Genomic DNA, 19,666 nt, shown 5'->3' with positions numbered 1-19,666 from the left:
AAGACTTCTGAGTTCTGACCTTCATAAAACCCCATTAGGCCAAAATGTGGTCAGTCCTTCCAGAAGTGGCCATTAATTCAAGAGCACAACCTTACCTTATAAACACTATTCAATATTATAGTTTTATAATAACTGAATACACAGTCCACAACATTGACCAATACTGGACATGTGGAAGGTGGTAAATACCATTTTTTTGTATCAATCATGGTTACTCCTTCTTAATGACAATGTTATCACAAGTATTTAACATTTTCAGAATGATAAATTTGAAGCAAGACTATTTGATGTGTTTCTTCTGCCAATTGTCCCATCAAGGTGAAGTGTTTTTCTAATTTAATGAGTGACTTTCTTCAACAATGAGTTTGCCTAATTAGATTCATTAGGCTGATTGCTTCCACTTAATGGCATTATTCCTAATCATTGAAACCAACCTGAGCAATGCTATGGCTACAAAATGTAATGAACACTGCAATGTCACCAAAAGGGGGTGAGTCTTTCAAAGGTCTACTATGACTACTAGAGATGAGCGAAGTTTTGAAAAATTTTAATTGGACCGATTCGCCAAAGTATACCCAGGCCACTCTGCCTAATCATATTCTTTCCACTTGGTGGCCCAATCCAATCCAATTAAACAACCAATAATATTTGGATATTTGTGACATTAAATCAATAAACACCAAAATCAAGATACACATATAATATAATGACATTTTATTACACAAATTTCACAATACACATAAAGCAAATATACAAAAATTAGCAGCAATGTTAGAGGTGTTATTACACTAGATGTTCCCCCTGAACCCACAAGGTCAGAAATAACACAACAGGGACATATATCGTCACAAATTACCGGTATAAAATACACTATCTAATAAACAACAAAGTGTCCTAACCCAGCTAATACCAAAAATAGTATTGGTGCCCATATGGTTGATCCGAACGGATCCAGGTCCACAAAGGAACCTACATCTTACACATATAATGATACAATATCTGATGTTTTAACTGCAACTAAATAGGCAACCAAATAATCATATATCAGTATAACAGAGCTGGAATGCTGGAGTGTCATACAGACCGGGAGTGCAGCAGGAACACCAACCCTAGTTCGGATCAACCATATGGGCACCAATACTATTATTGTGTATTAGCTGGGTTAGGACATTGTGTTGTTCATTAGATAGTGTATTTTATACCAGTAATTTGTGATGATATATGTCCCTGTTGTGTAATTTCTGACCTTGTGTGTTCAGGGGGGACATCTAGTGTAATAACACTTCTAACATTGATGCTAATTTTTGTTGTTTATTGTTGGCCCAATCTCAGTGTGAAGGCTTGGAAGTTAACCCTTTTCGAACCGCCGACATTAAATTTACGTTGGCGGGCAGGCATTTAAAAATGGTGCCTGCTGGCATGTGTCTTCTGTTTTAAAGAGCTGACACCAGCACTAATGCCACCAGGGATCGGGGGAGCCGAAGAGTGTATGCAGAAGCTTCTGTCCTTCTGTGTGATGGTATCAGAGATGATACACAGCATTTAGGTGGGAAAACCTTCCTCAAAGCAATAAAATTGAGAAATACACAATAGGGATGACCATAATCCCACGTGGATCCCTCCATAAGGTCCTGGATCCCTCCCTATTATGAACCTAATGGTATTTTGCTTTTAAAATTATTAGAGGTTAAAACCAGATACTGAACATGGTGGATGGATCAAACATGGCCATAGGATTATTTCAGCAAGACTGTCCCTAGCGCATGAGCACTTGCCACGTCTCTCCCTATGCTCAGCTCACAGGACGGTGGCGGAGACCGCCAGGGATGAGGGTTTTATAAAGACATCAAAGGGGATGGCTACCTGCAGGTTGGCTGGCTGCATGGCATAATGGGTGAAAGGATTTGGACCTTTCTGGACCTCTACGACAACCTTGGTTAGAGACACTGACGTCAGGAGAGATGTTTCTCAGTTGGCAATAATAGACACACACAAGTATTACTGAGAAACACTCTAACTTTATTATGCTATAGCTTGGCCTTATATAGGCAGTAGAAAAGTTTGCATAACAACAGCGTTAAACCAATCATAAAGATAAACATTGGTGCTCACACAGATACTACCGGAACATCCTTTTATGGTATGTAATACATCACATATGAGAATGTACGCAGTTGTGCCGAATGACCCTGAATGAGACAAGAACGTTTGTTCTAGGATATTCCCAGAATCTGTCCTGGGACAGATAAGGAAACCTAACTCACAGCGGGGGAGATGTGAAACAAGGTGAGATATTATAACAATTCTGTACATGTAAGAGAAGACAAGATGGAGTCACATTTCTCTTCAATGGGTGATCTTGCATTCCCGGGCTTCCTACTTTCACTTTCTAACACGTGCATTTTAGGAAAACCTGAATCGTTACCACGAATCAAAGTTTTCCTAAACGTGGGACCGAATTCAGCTTCAAATGCTTAACTTCGCTGAACACTAATGACTACATGAAAAACATGGTTCAATTGTCCTATAACTCATTGAGAAGTAGATATCTTAGGACAATATTTCAAGGAATAAGCTGTAGGTCCAGAGTTTCTTAACCCTATATGTTCAATATTATGGACTCAATGCCACTTTCGATGCTTGTATAGCTTTTTTTTATTTCTCAAAAATAATTTTCCTATTTCCTTTTATTTATATTGCATCATATCCTGTAGAGTTGTACACAGCATTTATTTATACATCAGGTCCTGTTCTACTAGGGTTTAGAATCTAACTTCCCTCACACGTACATTAGAAGTATTACTTACTCATATAACCATGTGTTTTTGGAGTGTGGAAGTAAACCAGCAGTCAATAAAAAATCCAGAAACATACTAGGAGAACATGCAGATGTTCTACAGATGTTGTGCAGGTGAAGCATGCAGACGATCTTCAGTTGTTGTCCAAGTTTGATTCCAAACCTTGGTTCTAGTGTCTCATCCATGCTCTACAGAAGCTAATAAGTGGCTTTCTTGACTTTAGTGCTGCAGAATCACAATGTTTGTGGCTGATGGTAGCATTTCGCCCATTGTAAGTCATGAGTTTTTTTAGTTTTTGTCTATTGGGAAAGGTTTGTCAAACCTAAGAATAGGGACACACATGACAAAAAAAAAAAATTTGATGCCGATTCCACACAACAGATATGAAAGTCCTTATAGGTCAAATTGGTGGATGGCAACATTCAAAAATGACCTGAAGGTATTTTCATTGTTAATTTCTCCAGAAAGTTAGAAAATATTCCCAGGTTGGGACATGGGGAGCTGGCCAAGAATTTCTCATCCTATAAAAAAAATATGCCTCAAGAATTGAAAAGCCTTGGCCCTGCTTCCCATGTTGCACTTCACAACTACAATAATATGTAGTGGATGGCACTCCTTATGTAGCTTTCGGTGCTCAGTGGTAATGATCAGCATAGATATAGGTAAAAGACCACGAGTGCCGTGGTCTTTACCTATATCTGCACTTCACAACTAGACGGAAGTGTTATTGTGTACCGTGAAAGTCTTTGGCGCAACAGCCAGGTGCAGTTCTGTGTTTTCCTTTAGATGCAACTAAACTTTTTGCAATTTTTTTTCATGGCTTTGCTGAGAGCTTGAACTTAAATGGATTTAGTGAACTCTATGCACTATACACCTTCTTGTACAGTAATAGTTGTTTCTTGATCAAGAGTTGTGAATAATATATCAAATATGTAAAATGAAAAGAGAACTTCCATGCATGGTCCATTTTTTTTCTCTGCAGCATTCGACTAAATGAAATTATAGAAAACAGACAATCCCCTGTAAACAACACTCCCTCTGGGGACATTACTTCAAGCCGAATCAGCTTTTCAAATTACTTGATAAAAATTTCCGCAGTCTTAACAATTTCATTGTTAAGTATATAATGAATATAAACTCAGCCAGCTGCTAATTTACTGTATATGCTCAATATGACCCTGTAGCTAAAGGACATGCAAGGGTAAAGCCTCGACAGATGTCCCTGATCTGCTTGTTTCAGGTAGGACAAGTCACAATGGATATCGTGAAATGGGCATTACAAAACATATTTCTCCCATCATGCATCATGGTGAGCAGCTATATATCACGTGGAGCACTTTATCTTTCTCTATACTCAAGGATTAATGTATAGTTTTCTCATTACTGCCCCCTGCTGAATACTGTGAATGCTGCACTTTGTATGAGCTACTAAAAAGTGTCAACGACGGGAAGTGACCATAATGTTGAGAAAATATCTAGCATTTCAAATCTTCATTGCCTTCAATCATTGACATTAATATGCTACCGTGTATGCTCATGACCTCTGAATAATCATCAGGGTGGTTCCATTTGCCATGAATAGTCATGCACTCTGGGCTGTAATCACACCCACTCAGGTTACATTGATGTTCCATAAAGCGTCCTATGTTATTAGAAGTCATACTGAAATCTATGAAGGTCAAGATGCTGGGCATTCAGAGTTACGCTAAATGTTCCAGCCTTGGCTTCACCTACATGCTGCACCAGATGCTGCACGATTGAGGTTAGGAGATATAGGGGGTCATTTATTAAACAGAAATATGCCAGGTCTAAAAAGTGGGTGTGGCATGATTATATTAAAGGTTAAGTTTTAATTGTCTTTTCACCTTCTGGAAAGCAGGCCACAAATCTCTGGCACAGCCTACTGTTGACTGTCAGTATAGCACCAACAGTATAATTCTTTGAAGCCCATAAGCAGTCTAGAGAAATAGAATGTTTAAAAAAGTTTCTAAAGTTTTATTAAAGAATGCACCTTTTTTCCATTGAGAAAAAAACAAAACACAATGAAATCCCCTCCACATAGGTGTTATCACTGCGTCTATAAAAACCAGCACCACACAATTATAATGTAACTTATCCTGAATTCGGTAAAAAAAAATGTTAGAAAATCAGAATTAAAAGTGACCGATAAGTGTTAGGTTTCCAAAAAAATTCTAAAAATGAGAACTACAAGTTGTCCCGCAAAAATCAAGCCCCCACACAGCTCCATATAACGAAAAATAAAAAAGTTATGGGTCTTGGGATGACATGATGCAAAAACATTTTTCTTTTTTTGTGAAAAGTAGTAAAACTTAAAAAAAATATATACGTACAGACCCAAAGAATAAAGCTATCATGTTATTTATGCTGAAAAATGAACACCGCAAAATTTATAACGCAAAAAGTCAGTGCCAGTGCTGTTTTTCCAATCCCCCCAAGAAAGAGTTAATAAAAGTTAATCTGTAAGTTATGTGTATCCCAAAATGGTGCCATTAAAAACTATGGCTGTCCTGCCAAAAGCAAGCCCTCATACGGCTGCATCAATGAAAAAATTATAGCGACAATCAAAAAATGAAAAAATAAATTCATGGAGGGGGAGGGGTTAAGGTTCTGGTGCAGACCCTTATGTTCCTCCCACACCAATGGCCTTTGACCCACTAACAAGAACAGACATACAGTACTATAGTTGAAAAGTAATAGACATATCTAGAGATTATTTGGTTTGAGTGAGCATGTACTATACAGCCTTACTTTAAGAATTCTTGGACTAAGACAGTAGCTGTAAACAGTGGGTAAATCCTGGCAAGAAGCAATTTTTGCACTTATCCATTTTTACAAAACATTTTTAATGGAGGTACTGCATGAACAAAATGAAATTGAATGAGCATAAAAAATGGACCTCAGGGCCTGACCTGAAACCCTACATTTCAGCAAGAAAGGCAGTAAACACAATAGCTAAGCACAAAAATTAAAATTGATTTACCATCATGTAATATCATCTTTGCAGACATCAAAACGCAGAGTTTTTTTTATGGCTTCAAATAATATTGTGTCTGCCAAGTGCCAGTCTAAAAACCGTCTCAATTTGCCTCAATGTGAAATTCACAGATAAATGTAATCTGTATTACTTTCTTAATAATAATAATAGTCTGTTCTGTGCGGCTCTGTGGAGAAGCAGAAGATATGGAATAATAAAGCAGAAATCAGTGTCGGCTGCGAAACGTGATAAACACATTATTCTGGCCCTTCAAGTACTTGCACTGTAAACACGAGGGATATTGTATAATTCAAGAGTTGCAATTCAGGCAAAAGACCTAAAAAGATGATACGAAATAGAGGCTTAGCCAAAAATTTAACAAGGACATTCACCCTCAAGACCATGCTGTGTTTAGCAACAGATTTGACTTTTGGCTAAACCTAAGGGCATTATCCTGGCAGTCCTCTGTTATTCACCCTCTAAACCAGGCATGCTCAACCTGCGGCCCTACAGCTGTTATAAAATTACAACTCCCACAATGCCCTGCTGTAGGCTGAAAGCTGTAGGCTGTTCAGGCATGTTGGGAGCTGTAGTTTTGCAACAGCTGGGGGGCGGCAGGTTGAGCATGCCTGCTCTAAACTCTGTACAGGCCGCTACCTCCTGGAGTAGTTTCACAGGGGTCAGTGACACCGGTGCAGTGCACTTAGGGGTCAGGAAAAACCATAGTCATGGACAGGCAGAGTATGAGTTTAACGGTAAATGGGCCGAAGTCAGGACAGGCAGCGAAGTATCAATACGGAGGTCAGGCAGAGGTGCAGTCAGGCAGCGGAGGGTCAGAGTCCAGTAAAATGGGATAGGAGGATACAAGGGCAGGCAAACAAATATAGCTTACCTTTTCAGGAACTAACAAGCTAAGGAAACTATTGCTCAGGCACCCTCCCACAGGGAAAGGTTCATTAAGTACCACCCATTGGCTGGTGAAAAGTCAGAGGGAATACATGCACACACTGTGGACAAAAGAGAAGAGGCCTAGCCAGCAACAGGCCATGGCCTGTGTTGAGGGACAGAACAGACCTGGCGGCCAGGAAGAAGACAGCAGACGCAGGTTAGGGTAACAGGAACAGTGGCTGCTTGTGGCGGCTGCTGTAAAAATATGGCTGTAGTATAAACAAACCAGCTTATTAAGCAACGAACACCCATTAGTCAAAGTAATATAAAAGTGTATAACCTGTGCATAAGAGAGCCCTGACATTGGCACCTAAAATAGAGTACAGAGAAGACCCTTCGGTACATGTCTGAAAGGTGAGCAGCCCCCAAAATGCAAATGTGTTATGCTGAAATTACACCATTGGGTATGCCTTGTGTCTTCCAGTCTGTAAGGTTTTTCTTTGGAGAGGCAATATGCCAATACCTTGGTTTATCTCCTGTCAGTGACATCTTTTATACTTCTGCAGCCATTTACGGGGTTTATCTGTGGATGACCCAAAACCACTGAGGCCATTGGTTGGTTTCCATGTTACAGTATGTCATTTCTTCAGCCAAAACAATACGTGAGATGATGTGATTGGATTAGCCTCCCTGCAGTTTGGCCCCAAGAGGTTTCGGTTTGGACAGCCTCTGTAATCAATGTCTTGGTGGTACATGGATCCTCAACTTACTTCCTAAATGGGCCTTCAGTTTAATGGCCGAGGGAAAAAGATGGCTAGAGTCTGTCGGGAAAGAAAAAAGGAATTTTGTATCTGGCAAGAAAATAAAAGGGTAGAGTTTTTGAGTCTTGTACCTTCTGAAATAGTTTTAAGTGTGATGACCATGGACATGATCATCAACAAAGTTTGCCTTTTTTAAGAACTTTTTGTACTTTTGTTATTTTATACTGAAACTCTCACAATTTTTTAAGAAAGGCGAATAAAACTTTTAAATTGCAATCCTTGTCGTATTGATAGAACAGTAATCAGAAAGTACCTCAACGATTTCTGTATGTTTCCTCTAGTGGAAATGATTTTCTTTATTGCAGCTTATTCTGTCTAGATTAGATTTTCTTTACATAAAAAAACATAAAATAAAATTGTAATACTTCATTTAATTACTTTCAGACTGGGAGCAGGATCATCTCTCTATTGCAATTAAATATCAAAATCTTCAAATCTCTAAAGCCTCACAAAAATAAATATAGTAGCAGCAATAGCTTATGGGTTCATTCAGGTTATTTATTAGTTTTAATAAATCGTGTCCCATACCAGCTTTACTCAGAAGCATTTCATAGTATCATTAACTTTTATTGGCGCATTTTAGAGTTTTACAAAAGAAATGTCAGAATTGAAACAACATCATTTAAGGGTAAAAATAAAGGGCCACCACTATAAACTAGATATACCAGAAGCCATCCATGGCTAGTGATAGGCCAGTGCTATAAAGATCTCTATGTTGATGATATTCATGTTGATCTTTAAAGGGGTTTTCCATGGTCCTGATATTGATGATCTATCCACAGGATAGGAAAAGAAGACAGGACAGCACACCTAATTTGATGAGTGACGGGTGCACGTCTCCAGGGAAAGTGGTAAGCGTACCCACACTGATCAGATGATCCACATATAAGGGAGAAAAACGGATGGAGACAGCATGTCCTTTTGTTGGAATTTATTCCAGATGCAACGTTTCAGCTATAAATCCTTTGTCAAGCATCAAATAGCATGCTTGACAAAGACTCTATAGCCAAAACGTTGCATCTGGAAAATATTCCAACAAAAGGATGTGCAGTCTCCATCCATTTTTTTCCTGTATATGTGGATTATCCACAGGATAGGTCATTATTATACGATCGGTAGAGGTCTGACACCCTGCGCCCACACGGATTAGCTGTTCCCTGGAACTATCTGTCATGATCAGTGTCGGGGGGGAAAACTCCACACTGAACACAGGAGGGAAGGGGAAAAGTAACTAGGCCTAGAAACTAGGTAAGAAATGTGTCACCTCCTAGACAACCCTAATCCGGTCCCTGACTACTTATCAATATGAATAGACCTTGAAGGTAGGAATATTCATAAGCACTATACCTAGGCCCTGATTTCCCTATAAGGCCCTGGAATAAATATAGGACCAGAGACAACCCATTCCTCCCCAGATGAACAAATGGAAGTCTCTGTCTCAGGCCCAGATACAACAACAGGGAATATAACAAATACAAACAAATGCGACACTTAACTTCTGTAGAAGTGGAAGAACAGGAATACCAGAGAGGATCTCACACCAGCTCAGCCAAACCCAAATGAAGCTATCAACTGCATAGTCAGAAGGGTGGGGTGAGACTATAAAGGGTAGAAAGGATGACCACTGAGCAACAGCTGAGAAAAGGGAAGTGGTCATTAACCCTATCAACACTGAATCAAGAGAAATCAAGGAGGATGTTAGATTCCTCCACGCTCAGCCAATCTCCTTGATTTCGTGACATCAGTCACCTAAGGGACCGTTATACTAGCACTTTGAAGCACAGCTCAATTAAAGTGTGTCAGCTGTACCAAGCTACTACAGCTACACATGGGAGCTGAGGTGCAGTAACCCAGCATGGCCACTACACTTTGAACTGAGCTGTGCTTCCTCCTCCGTTCAAGAACTAATTCCAGCACCAGAGGCTGTGAAGTGTCAAACGCCCCCCCTGATTAGATATTAATGACCCCTCCCCCTCGTGATGAGAGGTTTGAATGTTTCCATCAGTTCCAGCTCTCTGCTGTTTTCATCATAAACAGTGCCCTTCTTTTTATTGTTCAACTTAATACAGAAATGTAGATAATACCATAACTGGTAGAAGGCTGATCTTACTTGTGCCTAAAGTGGACATCGTAGGCATTGGTGCCTCAGCTCAGTGTTCTTACCAGGATAAGGTAGTAAATTGGCTTTCTAAGGCCAACTACTGTATAGTGTCTTCACCATACAAATTTTGGTCAAAGTTTCAAGTAAACCTATATACAGTATATTAACCATATCTTGTAGGATATAAGAAGTTTAATAATAATCTTGGTATTCCACCATTGTATTCCACAACACTTTAAAATAGGGGGTTCCAATGCAAACAGAGTCATAAATAACAGGAACAAATAAGTCAACAAATAAAACAAGAGTAGTGAGGGCCCTGTCACCCGAGCTTACGATCTATATGGCATAACACAAAAGATAACAAGTGTTTTACTTGTACAATGGTCTAGCCATCTTAACACAATAGGGGAGTAGATATTAAGCTGCATGAGCCATCACCAGTGCCATTTCAGTGCATGGGTTGTCGATGTTTGCCAATGGATCAGATTCTGAAGAATGATGAGTAAGGGCAGGGTGAATTAAGAAGAGTTAATGTAAGTTAGTTAACCTAATTGCTTGGGTAGGCATTCCAGAGAACTGGTGCAGCTCAGGAGAAGTCTTGAAGATGGGAGTGATAGGTTTGGATTTTAGTGGATGTCATAAATCATTTGCAGAGCATAAAACACGATTAGGGTGCTAGGTAGAGATTAGTGATGATATTTAGGGGGGAATGCAACACTGTAGAGATTTTTTTGGATGATATTGAGCTGTTTTAATTAGATTCTATACTGTATGGACAAGCAGTGCAATGACTGTCACAGGGTGGAGGCATCGAAGTAGTGGTTAGACACATGTGTAAGATGGAGAAACAGCCACTGATTCTTGAATGCTGTTTCTGAGACTGTCATAGTAACATAGTAACATAGTAAATAAGGCCGAAAAAAGACATTTGTCCATCCAGTTCGGCCTGTCATCCTGCAAGTTGATCCAGAGGAAGGCAAAAAAACCCTGTGAGGTAGAAGCCAATTTTCCTCACTTTAGGGGAATAAAAAATTCCTTCCGACTCCAATCAGGCAATCAGAATAACTCCCTGGATCAACGACCCCTCTTTAGTAGCTATAGCCTGTAATATTATTACACTCTAGAAATACATCCAGGCCCCTCTTGAATTCCTTTATTGTACTCACCATCACCACCTCCTCAGGCAGAGAGCTCCATAGTCTCACTGCTCTTACCGTAAAGAATCCTCTTCTATGTTTGTGTACAAACCTTCTTTCCTCCAGACGCAGAGGATGTCCCCTCGTCACAGTTACAGTCCTGGGGATAAATAGATGATGGGATAGATCTCTGTACTGACCCCTGATATATTTATACATAGTAATTAGATCTCCCCTCAGTCGTCTTTTTTCTAACGTGAATAACCCTAATTTTGATAATCTTTCAGGGTACTGTAGTTGCCCCATTCCAGTTATTACTTTAGTTGCCCTCCTCTGGACCCTCTCCAGCTCTGCTATGTCTGCCTTGTTCACTGGAGCCCAGAACTGTACACAGTACTCCATGTGTGGTCTGACTAATGATTTGTAAAGTAGTAGGAATATGTTCTCATCACGGGCATCTATGCCCCTTTTGATGCAACCCATTATCTTATTGGCCTTGGCAGCAGCTGCCTGACACTGTTTTTTGCAGCTTAGTTTGCTGTTTATTAAAATTCCTAGATCCTTTTCCATGTCAGTATTACCAAGTGTTTTACCATTTAGTATGTACGGGTGACTTGCATTATTTCTTCCCATGTGCATAACCTTACATTTGTCAGTGTTAAACCTCATCTGCCACGTATCTGCCCAAGCCTCCAATCTATCCAGATCCCTCTGTAGTAGTATACTGTCCTCTTCAGTGTTAATTACTTTACACAGTTTAGTGTCATCTGCGAAAATTGATATTTTACTATGCAAGCCTTCTACAAGATCATTAATAAATATATTGAAGAGAATAGGGCCCAATACTGACCCCTGAGGTACTCCACTAGTGACAGTGACCCAATCTGAGTATGTACCGTTAATAACCACCCTCTGTTTTCTATCATTGAGCCAGTTACTTACCCACTTACAGACGTTTTCTCCCAGTCCGAGCATTCTCATTTTATATACTAACCTTTTATGTGGTACAGTGTCAAATGCTTTGGAGAAGTCCAGATACACGACATCCATTGATTCGCCGCTGTCAAGTCTAGAACTTACCTCCTCATAGAAACTGATTAAATTAGTTTGACATGACCGATCCCTCACGAAGCCATGCTGATATGTCGTTAATTGCTTATTTCCGTTAAGATGTTCTAAGATAGCATCTCTCAGAAAACCTTCAAACAGTTTACCCACAACAGATGTTAAACTTACCGGCCTATAGTTTCCAGGCTCTGTTTTTGGACCCTTTTTGAATATTGGCACCACATTTGCTATGCGCCAATCCTGTGGAACATTCCCTGTCAGTATAGAGTCCGCAAATATCAGAAATAAGGGTCTGGCTATGACATTACTTAATTCCCTTAGGATACGGGGGTGTATGCCATCCGGTCCTGGCGATTTGTCTATTTTGATCTTTTTAAGTCGCTGTTGTACTTCTTCCTGGGTCAGACAGGACACTTTTAATGGGGAATTTATATTTTCTGCCACAAGAGGCTGCTGTTTCCCCACACAGCGAAGTTACTGCAGATGATGACTCATGCTGTGTGCCAGAGAGAGAGGAGATGGTGACATGAGGAGACATGTTTGTGCAGAGGCTGATGACAGGATCCAGTGCCATCCTCAGGTCTGTGGGACTTGGAGCGGTCAAAGTCACTGTCAGAAGTGACTGATGCCTGTCAGCAATGCAGATGTTGTCAAGGAAGAAAGGATCGGTTCCCGGAAGGTCAGTGGGACAGTGGAATGTGGTTACAGACCCTGTGAGGCCTCATGGTGGATGAAAGGACCTGCGAGTTGGTGTAAGTCCCCATCGGATAAGGACCGGGCCAGGGTCAGCAATCTAGAAGGCTTCCCAGAGAGAAAGAGAGAGAGAGAGGTCTGGGTCCTGGAAGGCTGGAAGAGCCGTGGAACAGTTGGAGTTACCAGGAGAGGTGGAGTTGCTCAGCTTGGAGAAGAAGAAGTCCGCCATTTTGTGAGCTGCATGAGAGAACCGTGTGGATCCGGATTCTGTTCGCAGGAATGAGTATCGGCGTCAGGAAGCTGATCGGAACAGAGGGTCAGAGTACAGGTTCTGCAGGATCACATATTATGGCAGGGACTTGCTGTCTGTCTGGAGCAACCAGTAAACACAGGACATACCCAGGTCAGTGACTTACCGGCACGGTTATTGACTTGAAGGCTCCGCCGTGTGCGCCAGCGGTCAGGTCCGTTACCCTGCGGCACAGTATCGACTTGCGGGCTCTGCTGTGTACGCCGCTTTGGGTACGGTTTTTCTGTTGGGCTGGTACCGGGCACCCCAAACCCGGCCACTGCACCTAGGACAACCCTAAGGAACCCCAATGGCAAAAAGGAGAGGAGGAGAAGGAGGGCCAGCAAATGATACCCTGAGAGAGCAGCCAGAGAGAAAGGAGAAAAACCAAGAGAGAGCAGTATCCTTAAGGCCGATAGATTGGAGCATGGTGAGTAGGAGATGTGGTCTACAGTGTCAAATGTAGCATAGAGATCCAGGAGATTTAGTGGAGAGTAGTTACAGTTGCATTTAGCTGTCAGGAGGTTGTTTGTCACTTTGGAGAGGACAGTTTCTGTAGAATGTAGGAAACCAGATTGTAGTTGATTAAGGAGAGACTTAGCAGAGAGATAGCAGATGAGGCGAGAGTAAACCAGGCACTCCAGGAGTTTAGGCATGAAGGGGATATTGGAGTCAGGTTTGTAGTTAGTTGTGCAGGACAGGTCAAGAGATGGTTTATTTTTTAAATAAAGGGGTTATGACAGAATGTTTGAAAGAAGAGGGGAAGATACCAGAAGAGAGAGGCTGAAGATTTTAGGTGAGTAGTTACAGCTGGGGAGAGAGACTGGAAGCGGTGTGAGGGAATAGGGTCAGTAGTGCATCTGATAGGGCAAGAAGAATACAGGAACTTGGGGACTTTTTTTTCTGTGACTGGGCCAAATGTGAAGCATTGCTGGAGAAAGGGAGTTTGAAGTGTAAGCCAGGGTTACTTTCATCTCTGTTTGGAGGTTGTCTGTGGGGAGTGCTACTTCATTCAGGGTACTTCGGAGGGTACCATTATAGTGTTTTTGTAGCCAGATCAGGACAGGAGAAGGAAGAGATTGGGGACAATGATGACTGTAGAGAGTCTGTTAGTTTCTTAGTGTCAATGGCCCTGTGTGATATGTAGGGGTGTGCTAGGATGGATGAGGACATGTGAAAGAGAGAAGCTTGTGGTCAGAGAGCAGGAGAAGACAGTAAAGTCAGAAACTGAGCAGAGGTGTAAGAAGACCAGGTCAAGTGTGCTGCCGTCTTTATGCATCTGGTAGTTAGAAAGTTGTAAAAGGCCAAGAGAAGAGGTTAGAGATAGAAGCCTGGAGATAGACTGGGAGATTGGGTTGTTAAATTCTATGGTGATGCTGATATTGTCCAAAATGAGAATTGGTAATTCTGGGGACAGCAAGAGTGGCAGAGTAAGGGGGCGGTATACAACAGCTACTCTTAGATAGGAAGGAATAGTTTGAGAGCAGAAGAAGACCTCAAAAGATGGGAATGAGAGTGATTGGAGTTGGCATCTGTAAATATTATGTAATGTTATGTTATTTAATGGTATGGTTGGCAGGGACAGGGTTAATCACCTTGTTCCACCCCTCTCAGGAAGAACAGGAATGGACTGTCCCATGGTCTTGGCTATGACTATGGACAAATTGCGTGTCCAAAACAGGTCAGCTTTTTAATGATGTGTACACTTCGTTTTAAAAGTTTGGAAATAAAGCTTCCCTTAGGCCTCAGAATTCAGAGACTAACCAATCTTTGCGAATGCTACTGCTTCTACTACAGCGAGAAAGAGAGAAAAAAAGAAGAATTTGGAATCTGCATGAAGAATCATGGGAGTCAATAAGGTAACCTTCGACTACAGCTAACCAGACTCTGGCACACTTAACCACATCCTGGCCAGATGTGCCTCTAAAGAACCGTGTCCCGCAGTGGACATTACTGCCATAATTACCAGATTACAGTTGCCACCCACAGATTCTAGTGAGAGAGATTTTAGCAAGATAGCATATCATGAGTGCCGTTATTTGGTACTTTTCCAGCTTCCATACCTATGTGAAGAAAGAATTTGCACTGTGTCCAGATTGTTGTTAGATGTACTATGATCCCTATTTTGCTTTCAGTAAAAAGAGATGTTTATTCTTGTAATTCTGGCCTGGTTTTTTAAATCCTCCCACAGCATATGCTAGACATTGCACTACTACACGTCCTGGCAGGCACCCATGTGGACAGTTAACATCACGGGCACCACAGCTACCATCAGGCAGAAAACACCAGCATCAGATTGTGCCTGAGGGAGGAACTCTGGCTCCTCAAGGGCTCAATGTACTGCTAGCTCTGTGCTAGTATCTCCCATATGGCAGTTTTTATGCACAAAACTGGTACACAAAACCAAAGACTCAAACACACAAATCAAACATACACACAGGTACCAAGGCTCTATCGCAGCACATGAGGAGGCATCACAGGATCCTGTTAGAAAATAGAACTGTCCAGCATTCGGAACAGGTATGTCGTCCTTCTCCAGGCCTTCTTTGTGGCAGCCTGGCCACATCCCTAAGCAGTATATTGTCCTTGTCATCATCATTAACTACTTGCTCTCCTGCCCATCGTGAGACATCCATAGTGGAATGTGTGGCAATGAGAAACATTTGCAACCAGCAGATAGCTTGTGTCCAAGCTGAACTCCCACCTGGCAAAGTTGCTGGCAGTGCAGTTGCTGCCATACCATTTTGGAACATTGTGGTAACTGTCACACACTTCAGAGCCTTCAAGAAAATGTAATCTAGCAGGCATTACTACTTGGCCAGCTATATGTAAAAATTGCCTCGTTATCGAAATGTTGCATTAGTTCTTCTGGACATCTGTCCATTTAAAAAAAAAAGTATAAAATTATCTAGTTTTCTACTCATTTCCCTATGCCGATGGACAACTGGTAAGGCAGATTGGAACAGTGGTCGTAACCAAACCACTTTGCTGTCACTATACAGTCTTGTCCAGCCTCCATTGCTATCTCAAAGAGGGTTTTCAGTGAAGTGGTAGAATATTCATGCACAAGTGGGCAAAATTGCCTGAGCAAGTTTCCAAAACATTACCTTTGCTAAAATAAATTAGGCACATGGATCCGTGAGGATTCCCACACATCAACAATAAATAGATCTACCATTGTTGAGAGCGGCTATCTCCGACCCAGTGATGCCCTAGTCATTGTGTTCCACACTGCACTGCTGATGGAGCTGCAACCCCCCTACTGTCTCTACTATTACCCTAAACAGCTGCATATCTCCAGCCATGTCATTGAGGTTCCACACTGTCTTGTTGCTGCTGTTCACAAAAAAGGCAGAATTTTGGAATGCTTGTTAAGAACAAACTACCGCTTTTTCCTATACTACTGTGTGTGTAGAAACACCAGCAGGAAGCTGATATTATTTACTATTGCTGTCATTGTATTAAAGAGTTTGAAGAAGGGCAGGAAGGAGACATAAATAAAAAATAAAAAAAGCCTTAACGAGTCCTAGGACGTCTCACAGTGTCATATATAACTTTCCATGCCAATTGGAACAATTTTGATTCAGGTAGAATCGATTCAGATCCACATCCACATTTTTTGCACCCATTGCACCATGGCATCTATGTGAGTTTTCATGTGGGATTATTGTACCACTTATTCAGCCATATTGTGACTATGTGCTATAACTTGCTATTTTAGGAAAGTATGTGGCTTGTAAGTTAGTAATATTTAGACCTACTGTTCAATATGGATATCGTATGCTGAAAAAGCTATCTTATGTAACAAAGACTAGGGTTTTATGATATAACCATTCCAATGTATTATGCAATTTGTAGTCTTGATTTATATCTGAAGACAGTTTAGCCCATGGACCATTTTGTTTTAATTTTCTTTGCTTGCAACTATTATAATACTGTCCTCTGTGTACAAGAATATAACAACTATAATACTGCCTCCTATGTACTGTACAGGAATATAACTACTATAATACAACCCTATGTACAGTACAAGAATATAACTACTATAATACTGCTACTATGTACACAACTATAACTACTATAATATCACCTCCTAGGTACAAGAATATAACTACTATAATACTGCTACTATGTACACAAATATAACTACTATAATACTGCTACTATGTACACAAATATAACTACTATAATACTGCTACTATAATATTTCCTCCTATGTACAAGAATATAACCACTTTAACACTGCTTTCTATGTGCAAGACTGCAATTGCTATAATACTGCCTCCTTTGTACAAGAATATAACTACTATAATACTGCCCCCTTTGTACAAGAATATAACTACTATATTACTGTCCTGAAATAATAAAACTCTTGCATACAGTGTATTGTCAATTTTATGTCATCTTGAATTAATTTCTTTTTAATTCTTACGTATGTCATACTTAGTTAACTGTTGTTAATTGTATGCTTTGTATATGTAGGTTTCCTTCTAAAAATCAGAACTGTTTACAAGTTAAAGGAGTTTTTAGGGAATTGAATACTGATGATGATCATGATAGGTTGTCAATATCAGATAGGTGAGGTCTGACAGCTGACTCCCCCCACCGTTCAGCTTTTTTTTAAAGGACCGTGACACATAGCCAAGACAACAGGCTCTTATTCGGCCCGTGACATCACTTCCATTGTGCAGCGGACCAGATGGAAGGCAAGGACGGGAGTGGTGAATAGAGGCCCAATGGTGTTAGTAGTTCGCATAGTGGCTATGGGTCCTCCCTGATGCTCCTTGAGCCGAGCACAGTGATGGGTGGGTGCACACTGGTTCGCTCATAGGGACACATCCTGGTTTGGTTGGTCCCTTGCCTGGTCATGGCTTAGATGCCCTTGATGTTGGTGAGTTTTGGGGTGCAAGGCAGGGTCCCTGGAAAAGATGGGCAATGTATGATGTCTTGACAATGCAGATGTTGTGCATGCAATAATGAGGTCAGTTTTATGAAAGAAACAACAGTTCTTTACTCGAGGTAATGGTGGCAAGGTGTACATGCATGTACTTACAGCAGTAGTCATAGTTCAAAATATGCATGGACTGGCAGATCTGATATGGGATGCAGTTTCCACAGTTCTCAAAGTTCTAGAGGCTGCAAAGGTGGTTGGCGGGCTTGGAAATGATCTTTCTGAGTCAATCTTTCAGTATCTTTGCCGTCCTTTCACTCTCCATCCACTCACTTTTTTTTATATTTCTCCGAATCTCTTTAAGATACAGCACTACTACAAGTATCCAACTGTGCGGTGTGGTTACTTATCAGGTAGCTAGTTTGTCACCAAAGTATGCAAGGTTTCCTATTCTCTCAGACAAGGTACTATAGACTCTAGAAGCTGTATGCACGTTTTCTCCACAGAACTTTTTAACACACACCTCCTCTAAATGGCTGGTATACCCCAATATAGTCTCAAGTGCTTCCTCAGAGGCAGGTGTAAGGCTCTGTGTCTTAAGCTGGCTGCTTCAGCTTCCTTCTTTTTCACTGCTGTCTCTGCCTACACTAAACTGCATACTGAATGCGAGCTCCTCCCTATGGGAAAATTATATCAGCCCCACCTAGCAGATAACTAAGGCCAGTTAACCCCTTTGCAGCCTGTAGAAAGGAAATTCACAAATTCAACATATTTCACATATTTCCAACCCTTTTTAGCAGTGGGCTATCAGCACACTTCAATTGGTTACATGGCCTTTTGCACCTCAGTTCCATACTAGTGAATGTGACTGAGCTGCAATACCAAACACAGAAGCTATACCATGTATGCCACTGTGCCTTGTATACTATGAAGAGGTCCAAGCAACACTGCCCCATCAAACAGCTGTGCAGTAGGGGGTCCCAGGATATAGGCTGCCACCGAACATGGGGATAGGCCATCAATATTGAAGTTCCAAAAAATCTCTTTCTATAACAATCACTATCTATGAATTAAATTGTAAAACTCTCCAATGGAGGGCACTGAGCAAGTAGTGCACTAGGTGCACTGCGCTGCAGAAGATGTTACCACTATACCTTTTATAGGTATTACTGCATATAGAAGAAAAATAAGAGTATTAAAACTGCTCTGTCACAGAAAGACCTCTGCTCCGACATCCTCCCATCTTGAATGACATAATGTATTCATAGGAAAACATCCAGCTAATCATAATATTTTGGGATCTGCATATTTTTATGACAATGCTTTGCTATGCTGCATTTCACATTCCATTGCCTGGAGATTTGCAATTTTGATTCTGGAACATCTTCTATTAGGACATAATTAGAGGCGGCATCTGCATCTCCTCACACTGAATTCTAGACACCGTTGCCAGTCCATAATAATACAAGCACAACCCAATACCCTTCGGATCAGCTCCGGAGCGATTCTGTGTCAGGCTGGAGTGACTGATGTGCACATTGTCAGAATAATCCGTATTACTTGGCTGGAGACACATCAGTCTGCCCAGGCAGAAATATTATGCAGCCATAAATTCTGTCAGCCGAACTAATTGCTCCTCATATTGCTTGGGAAATGGTAAGTTCTTGTGAGCGATTATATATCCGGATGCTGGAAAAGTTAACTTACCGAGATGAAATGGATTTCTGATGCAAAAAGGGAACTAGGAAAGTAATCAAAAGCCTAAAATGAATGACTCCCCCCACATGGGCTCACCGGACCTTGCCAACCTGCATGTAACAAAGTTTCCAAATCTTTCTTGATTTGTAAAATTGAAGGTATTACAAAACCAGCGTTAACCCACTGTTAAAACTACTAAACCAGGGTTAACCTATTGCTCCTCTGAAAGGATATCTATAATTTAAAAAATGTCCTAATTAGATCCAAAACGTTGACCCACTATGT

The sequence above is a fragment of the Bufo bufo genome, chromosome 2 (genome assembly GCF_905171765.1).
Source record: "Bufo bufo chromosome 2, aBufBuf1.1, whole genome shotgun sequence".
NCBI lineage: Eukaryota > Metazoa > Chordata > Amphibia > Anura > Bufonidae > Bufo > Bufo bufo.
Note: the sequence above shows the minus strand (reverse complement) of the source record.